The sequence below is a fragment of the Gorilla gorilla genome, chromosome X (assembly GCF_029281585.2).
Source record: "Gorilla gorilla gorilla isolate KB3781 chromosome X, NHGRI_mGorGor1-v2.1_pri, whole genome shotgun sequence".
NCBI lineage: Eukaryota > Metazoa > Chordata > Mammalia > Primates > Hominidae > Gorilla > Gorilla gorilla.
Genome location: NC_073247.2, coordinates 162894525 through 162903535, shown reverse-complemented (window position 1 = coordinate 162903535; position 9011 = coordinate 162894525). Strand labels below are relative to the sequence as shown.

General features: G+C 42.9%; 1 pseudogene; it reads left to right on the top strand.

Annotated features, from left to right (window-relative positions):
* The first annotated feature begins 6996 nt into the window (after positions 1 to 6996).
* On the top strand, positions 6997 to 8671 carry LOC101130664 (NGFI-A-binding protein 1-like; annotated as a pseudogene).
* The last annotated feature ends 340 nt before the right edge of the window (positions 8672 to 9011 follow it).

The following is a 9011-nucleotide window of genomic DNA, read 5'->3' as shown; positions in this document are numbered from 1 at the left end:
AAGAGAGAGAGAGAGAGAGTGTTTGTGTGTGTGTGTGTGTGTGTGTGTATGTGTATATATATAGAGAGAGAGAGAGAGATTATAAGGAATTGATTCACATGATTCCTAGCTGAGAATTCCCAAAATCTGCAGTCAGCAAGCTGGAAACCCAGGAGAGCTGTTGTATAGTACCAGTCCCAAGGCCAACAGACTTCACACCCAAGAAGAGTCAGTGTTTCAGTCCGAGTCTGAAGGCCAGAAAAGACCAATGTCCCATTTCGGCAGTCAGGCAGAAAGAGCTCCCTCTCGCTCAGCCTTTTTGTTCTATTCAGGCCTCCAACTGATTAGATGAGGTCCACCCATATTAGGGAGGACAACTTGCTTTACTCAGTCTGTCAAGTCATATGGTTTTTAAAAATTGACAAATAATAATTGTACATATTCATGGGGTACAGTGATATCTCAATACATATAATGTATAGTGATCAGATCAGGGTAATTTTGTATCCTTTAACAAATCTCTGTATATCTCTCCCTTCCCCTTACCCTTCCCAGCCTCCATTTGTTGGGTGTAGTGACATGGACCTGTAGTCCCAGCTACTCAGGAGGCTGAGGCAGGAGGATTGCTTGAGTCAGGAGTTCTGGTCCAATCTGGGCAACATAGCAAGACTTCCACCTGTTTAAAAAATACATACAGATTAAAAACACTCTCACAGATATACCCAGAAATAATATTTGCCCAGACCAAATGTCTGGGCACCCCCACCCTACTCCATGGCCAAGTCAAGGTAACACATAATATTAACCAGCATAATATTCCTATGAAGTAGGAATTATTGTGTGTATCACTATACTCAATTTACAGGTAAAGAAAAGGGACTTAGTGAAATAAGTCCCTGCCAAATTCATACAGTTGCAAAATCAAAACATAAAACTAATTCTGTCTTACTCCAGAGTCACTCTGAAGTAAGACATGCCCTTCCCAGTCATTCTCTCCACTCTCAAACCATTATAATCTACAAATGTGATGCTGAGCAAGTTCTTTTCCAACTAGATTATCTCAGAGGTTCCCTCTAGCTCTCACCTTCTCTGACTTTACTTAAATTGAGTTTTTTAAAATCTCTGGTATTGGTATTCTTTCAACACATTGTCCAGAAGTCATTTTGACAGAAACCCTCCTTCTGACTTGACAGTATGGTTAATTTGCCAGTGAAAAGTGCTTTCTACAAGGTGAAATAGAAAACTGGGAAAGTTGTCAATTAGCTAATAGCAATGGGGATAAGCATGTGAGCCTGTGAGTGTGCATGCATGAGTGTATATGTGGTGGGTGGAGATAAATCTTAATGGTAAAACTAGACAAATTATTTCTTCTAACCCTCTACCAAAAATCTATTAGCTTATGATGTTTTGTCCACAGCTTTTTAAGTCAATAGAAATGAATATCCTCTCCTACATCTGATTGTACCATCATGGAGGCAAACCAGATAAATTACCGTCAATATCTGGCCAATTAACTTACTCAACAGAGAGCTAATAAGCACATACTATATGCCAGGTACTTCTGTAGGTACTCAGGGGATAAAAGATCAATATGAGATACTCTTCTGTTCTCAAGGAGGTTGTGGTGTACTAACATACTTGGGGATGGGAATTGAAAGTGAATCAAGCATTCTCTTGTGCAGGATCCCAGCTAACCCATCGTGGCATCCAGTACTTTAGAGCTTTCAAAGCACTTTCACATCCACCATCTCACTTTGATGCTCTCAGGAGCCCTGTGAGGTAGGTGGGGAAGATTTCATGAACTTCTTTTTATAGATGAGGAAACTAAAGCCTTATTAGAAATTAAGTGACTCAGGTGCTGGTTAGCGAGTGGCAAGACCAGAACCTACATTATTGGGTTATGTTGACTCAAGAGTCAAATGCTCTTTTCCCCAGTTGTCTTCATATCTGTAGGCCCTGGCTGCCATCAAACGTTTGGTGGCCGGGTAAAGGAGTTTCCTGGAAATATATCTCCTGGAAAACATTCCATTTAGAAGGACAATTCAGGTGGATAATTCAGTCTCTAATTTTTACAAAGGAAAAAGTTCCTTTCACTTCAGTATAAACTCCAAGAAAACCTAATGAAGATGTCAGCACAGGCAACCATGTTGGGAGAAGTTCCCACATTGTGCGCTTTAAACTTGCATGCTGTTTTGGTTTTTTGCCCACGCAGGTCAGTGTCAAAATACTGGCGAGACTGGACCACAAGTGGTATGGCAGTGCTATTTCCTGTTCCAGAGGTAGTGCTTTTTCAATGCATCCTGGATGCTTGTCATTGTATTCCACTGTATTGTATTCCCCTGATCTCTTCACTCCTTGTGAGTTCTACCTGTGTCCCTGGTGACCTGGGCATCCATGGCTTCTTGCTGCCTCCTTCTAGCTGGGTAGCCATGTTGCTTCACACACTGGGATACAGTTTCTTCATCTGTAAAATGGGAAAATAGTATTAGAATATAGGAAGTATAACCTATCAGTGTACATGAGCAGGGGATTGGGAGACACTAACACATTTAGGAATGAGGAAAGGGCCTAAAAAGTTTATTCTTGGTTCCTCAAATAAGGTATTAGCTGTTTTGTCTAGGCAAGTGACTTCACCTCTCTCAATCCCAGTTTCCTCATCTGTAAAATGGTATCATGGAGCTAAAGTTTCTCTAAGACCCACTCAACACTGGGATTCCATGACTCAGCAAGTGGAAATGAACACATGACTTCTAACTGTCCACTCCTAGAGTGGAAGGCACTGAAAACAGAGGGGAAAAAGAGGAGGGTGAAAAATACGGGGCAAGAAAGCACAGGAAGAGCATGTTTTTTTTTTTTTTTCTCTTTCTTGGGAGAAAGAATAGACTGAAAACACAGAAGTCAATTTAATTAAACTAAAATAAATGGATTCTCAAAAGAAAAATGTTAAATGTGGTTCAATCAAAAGATAAGGTCTGTCAGCACTGCTACTGTCAGAGAACATCAGCTAAGCTCCCGGATCCCTGGATAGAGAATTAGGAGGGCACTAAGTGAAACCACAATAATCAAGTTGCTATTGTAGGACTGGGTTCAAAAAGCCAGAGTGCCGAGGAGAAGACGCTTACATCATCATGTCCATCTGCACAAGCAAGTCATTTCTGCTCCTTGGAGACTCCAAGTAGCAAAATCAGTTAAACTTGCCTAGTATCCATGCAATAAAATAGGTTGTGGAAGACAGAGCTTGGAATAGTCATGGCCCCAAGAAGATTATATGAGTTGATCCATATCAGATTATTTAAAGCTCAGTTACATCATTTAAAATAGTGAAAAATTGAAACCTATCCAGAGGTCTATTAATGGGGAGATTACTATATAACCTATGGTACGCCACTGGGATGGTGGAGTAGGGTGGATGGGACAGACGGACCCTGACCTGCCTGAAGCACAGAGCTCCAGTTAGGTACTTTCTTCATTTTCTATATATTATGATTTCACATTCTAGAAAATCTTTCTGGCTGTGGAGAGACAGCCCCTCCTGGAGCTAGCCAATTCTTAGAGATAACAAATGGCTCAACCAGGAAACTGCCTTTGATATGCAAGCTAACCAAACCAGAGCCAGGAGCCCTACCTCTTCTATCTGGCCCATACGTCACAGGACGCAATATCCCTCTGCCTTAATCATCTCAGGACCAGGTACCAGGCAACTAGGCCCCATCCCTATAGCTTAGAGCCTGTCAGAATTATACAAATTAGAAAATCCTAAGCCAATCACCTGTTCTGCTTTCCCTTTCCCAAGGAAACCCCAATGATAGCCATGGCCTAAACACTCACCTCATTCCTGTGTTTGCCTCCAGATGACCCTGGTGCTTTCCCACATGGTCCTGTGTGGTGTGGTGTGCCTCCTGCCTCTGGGACCTGGGAAGATAATCAACTTTGTTTCTTCCTGAGCCTCTCCTGGCTGCATTTGACTGACCATGTCACTAAAAAAATACAAAATGGTAGGTGAGGGCCAGTGTGGCTTGTGGGATGGACTGTAGCCCAACACGACTTGTTATTAACTGCCCCATATCTATCCATCCTCTACCCTCCCCACATACATGCCCCACAGCTAAGTCCTGTCCTGTTTTCTCTGTTTATCTTAGTGATATCCCAATTGCCCCAATTCCCCCAAGCTCCTAAGTTAGGAACTTAGTCGTCATGTCCCCTTTCTCTGTCTCTCACTCTCCATGTCCAGTCATTTGTCAGTTGCTTCCTTTAAAATCTCTTTTGAATTTGTTTCTTCCTTTCTATTTGATAGCTCTTTATCATTTAAACTGATCATTGCAATCGACCTCCCAACTACTCATCCTGCCTCCAGTTCTCCTTTCTTTTCAGTTCAGCCCATATACCCATTTTAAATGAACCTTCTTAAAATACTACATTCCCCAAATCCCTTTTCTGCTTAAAACTGTCCAGTGCTTGCCTTTGTCCTCTGGATGAATTCCTGACTCTTTAGCCTGTATTTCAGGGCCTTCCATGAGCTGATCTTTGTTTGTCTAACCTCAGCCCCCAATGTACACCTATGTTTTGAAAACAGGGGAAGCACAACTTATGAGAAGGGAGGCCCTGACTAGAGATAGTGTCTGGTTTGAACCATTACCAGCTGAAGTGTCCAGTGTTCTTACTCATGGCATTTTCCCACTCACTTTCAGAAGAGAGAAGGAAATCCGAATAACACCACACACTAGTGCTGGGCTCTACAGCTTATGATGTCATTTGCATATGCCATCACATTGAGAGTTGCAACAGTCAGTAGGCATTATTATCTTCATTTCAGAGATGAGCAGCCTGAGGCCCAAAAAAGGACAGTGACTTGCTCAAAGTCACACAACTAAGAAATGATGGAGCCAGTACCCTCTTTTCAATGATTTCGGCCAATATCCTTTATTCCCTTGCTTCACTGTCCACACTCTACTTCATCTCATCCCCAAAACGGCCACACCTGGACTGACTTCACTGTTGCCTTTCTCACTCCTTACAGCAGCATCATGGAGTGCTCCTAGAAAAACTCACCTGGCCATGCAGGTCCTCCCACTAAAGATTTGACCCATTTGCTCCCAGGCACCTTCTCAAGACTTCCATCTATCAATTATGGTCTCATTCTTTTGTCTGGCTTTGTCTCCTTAGCAACAAAACCTGCTAACCAGCCCACATATTCCATAAAAAAAAAAAAACAACCTTTTTCTGAATCCTGTATCTCACTCTAGATACTGTCATATCTCTTTTCTCAACAAAGTTTATTGAGAAAAATCATTACTGGTCATTGCCTCCTTTCCCTCACTTTCCGTTCATGGTTTAGTCTATTGCAATTTTGGGTACAACCTCCACACTTATCTCTGAAACTGTTCTTAAGGCCAAATTCAATGAGCACATGTCAATTATCATCTTATCGGCCCTGACAGAAATGTTTAGTCAGGTTAACCTTCAACCTTGAAAGTCTCTCTTTGGCCTTTGGTTCCAGGACTCAACTTTTGCCTCATTTTCCATCTTCTTCTCTTGTGGTTTCTTTTTAGTCTCTTGCTCAGACTTGTCCTCTGTCTACTCCAACAAAATATGTAGCTATCCAGCTGTGAAGCAGCCTTGAGCAGTAGAGAGTTCCCCGTCACTAGGAGAGTTGAGTCAGAGGCTACATAAGTATCTATACAGAGACATCATAGAAGAAATTCCTACACCAAGTGTTAACTTCAATTAAATGAACTTTAAAGTTCTTTCCAACCCTTAAATTGTATAAGTCTACATACGCTGAGTGCCAAGTAAGAGGTCTGGTGAAAGAAATGCTATCAGAATTAAAAGTGGGGAAAAATTTAAAAAAAGTAAGTTACCCCATTTAAATTTGTTTGAATAACACTATGGCCATAAAAGATCACCCAGTAATAGGACAATGGCTGCTATTCATTTTTCTCACCAAGGACTTATTTGTCTTTGATGTTGAGATATCACTACTCGAATCTGGGCCTACCTGAAGGGTAAGAGGGCAGAAACGGAGAGAATCCTCCACTCTTTAACCTGTAACCTCATTCTCAAGTCTTTCCGACACTCAGGTCTTTCTCATCACCTCCACCACCACACAAAAGCTTTCATGGATTAAAAAATCTGTAATCTATGAAAGAATTACAAGTGCCCTCTAGAGCTTTGGTGCCCATCTCTGGAAAACTGCTGTAGCTTAAGTTTTTATCTCCTATCTTTCAAGAATAGATTTATCTTTGGTGTCAGACTGCTTTTCTGATGTTATTCAGAGATTTGGATAGAATTTATATTCAGAATTTGGGTCATATTCATGCCGCAGTTACCTTCACAGTGGAATTGCCGTTTAAAATTTTTAATCATATTTCTAGAATTAAAATTACAAGTTGATTTTACATCCCTGAATTCTGAACTCTGGCACCTTGAGCTGGTAAGGCTATCATTTTCTAACATTATTTTCAGTAGTCATAGCTGTGGGGTTTGCAGGTCATCCTCTTACTATAAAGCAACAAAATCACAATCTTACAGCTGGAAGTTTTAGAGTAAATTATCATCTGTATTCTGGATGCTCTTAGAGACATTTCAGTGTCTTTAAATAATTGTCTTTGGGTGTATCATCCAGGTTCTATTATTGTTATCTGTGGGAGGGTTTACATGACTACTTCACTTTTTTGACATTACCATCCTTAGGTCATTTAGGGCTGAGGAAACAGAGACCTACGGGGCTCTCAATTAAAAGCACAGGAGTGGGGAGAGGCGCTGCCGCCAGGGCGGCCAAGCGAGCGCAGTCGGGGCGGGCGGCGGGAAGAAGCGGCGGGCCCGAGCTGGGAGGCAGCCGGGAGAGCGCACCCACCACCTTCCCTTCCCTCCTCGATGTGAGCGGGGGCGTCCCGGACTCCGCAGCTGCCGGAGGAGGGAGAGCCGGGGCCGTCGCTTCGGAGTTGGGGCTGAGCAGCCCTCGGGGAGAGCGCGCCAAGACCGCTGCAGCTGCTAGCTGAGTTAAACCCACCCACAGTCATGGCCGAGGCCTTACCCAGGACCGTGGGGGAGTTGCAGCTGTACACAATATTACAAAAAGCCAATCTGCTTTCTTATTTTGATGCCTTTATCCAACAAGGTGGTGATGATGTCCAGCAACTCTGTGAAGCAGGAAAAGAGGAGTTTTTGGAAATCATGGCACTCGTGGGCATGGCTAGCAAGCCCCTTCATGTTAGAAGGCTACAGAAGGCTTTAAGAGACTGGGTCACAAACCCTGGGCTTTTCAATCAGCCGCTGACTTCCCTTCCTGTCGGTAGCATACCGATCTATAAATTACCAGAGGGATCACTGACATAGCTGGAAATATCCTGCAGTAGTTATGAAAGGAGTAGCAATGCCTGGGAACCTCATTTTAAAATCCCCAATTTTACCACCCAACTTTTTTACCACCCAATTTACCACCCAATTTCCCCAATTTTGCCACCACCTGTGTGCAGAGCTTGGGACAGGGGAAGTCAGATGCGGTCGGGAGCCTAGCACTGCAGAGTGCTGGTGAGTCCAGACTCTGGCAAGGCCACCATGCCACCAAGAGCGAGCACAGCCTCTCCCCAGCAGAACTGGGCTCCCACATGTCCCCAAAGGAGAGCAGCGAGGCACTGGATGCTGCTGCTGTGCTCTCTGTGGCAGCGTGTGTGGAGCGGATGGCCCCCACACTGCCGAAAAGTGACTTGAACGAAGTGAAAAAGCTGCTAAAAACCAACAAGAAGTTGGCCAAAATGCTTGGTCACATCTTTGAGATGAACGATAATGATCCACGCAAAGAGGAGGAAATTTGGAAATACAGTGAATATATGGCAGATTTGACTCAAAGAGGAAGGATGGAAAACATCTCATGCTTCATGAGCTCACCGTTAATGAAGCGGCTGCTCAACTCTGTGTGAAGGATGATGCTCTGCTGACAGGAAGAGATGAGCTTTTTGCCGTGGCGAGGCAGATTTCTCGAGAAGTCACCTATAAATATACTTACAGAACCACCAAGTCAAAATGTGAAGAAAGAGATGAATTATCCTTGTAGAGGATTAAAGTGGAGGATGGGTTTCCAGATTTGCAGGATTCTGTGCAAACGCTCTTCCAGCTGGCTAGAGCTAAGAGTGAAGAACTCGCAGCTCTTAGTTCACAGCAGCCTGAAAAGGTGATGGCAAAGCAGATGGAGTTCGTCTGCAACCAAGCTGGCTATGAGAGACTGCAGCATGCCGAGAGGAGGCTGTCTGCAGGGCTTTACGGGGAGAGCTCAGAAGAGCACAGTCCTAAAGGCTTGACTTCCGATAACTCAGATGGACAAGGAGAAACACCTTGGAATCTCCGAATGCCTAATTTACAGAACAGACAACCCCATCATTTTGTGGTGGATGGGGAGCTGAGCAGACTTTATCCCAGTGAGGCAAAGCCCCACTCATCAGAGAGCCTTGGGATTTTAAAAGACCAGTCTCACTCAGCTTTTACCTTAGAAAAGAAAGTCATCAAAACAGACCCTGAAGATTCAAGATAGCTGTGATTCTCTCACCGTTCTCTGGAAATGGCATCAGATTTAAGGATAATACTCCATCATAGAAATAAGCCTTAATAACCAGTGTTGCCTCATTCAGCTCAAACAGATTTCATAGCCAAAGCAAAAGGACTGATACAGTAGCCTGCAGAAACCAGGAAGATAAAACAACAGAGATATCAGAAGATAAAACAAAAGAGAAAATCAAAAGAGTGTTGCAATCTATAACAGTAACATTGATTCATTCACATTCCTGTGTTGAGTCATTCTATATGGAAAGGCTTACAAATCAATATTGTAAGAATTCGTTATTTAAGAATGTACAATGTATTTGTGTAATTTATAGAAGTAAAATCTAGATGTTCAGACCTGTTTGGTTCAATAGATGTGGATACAGCTTATTTTACTTGAAATTTTGTTGTCTACTTTGTGTGTTTAACGTAAATATATGTCAGAGTTTAGAATCTTTGCCTGCAGTCGTGAAAAAGAAAGCTTAAGTGATGTAGTT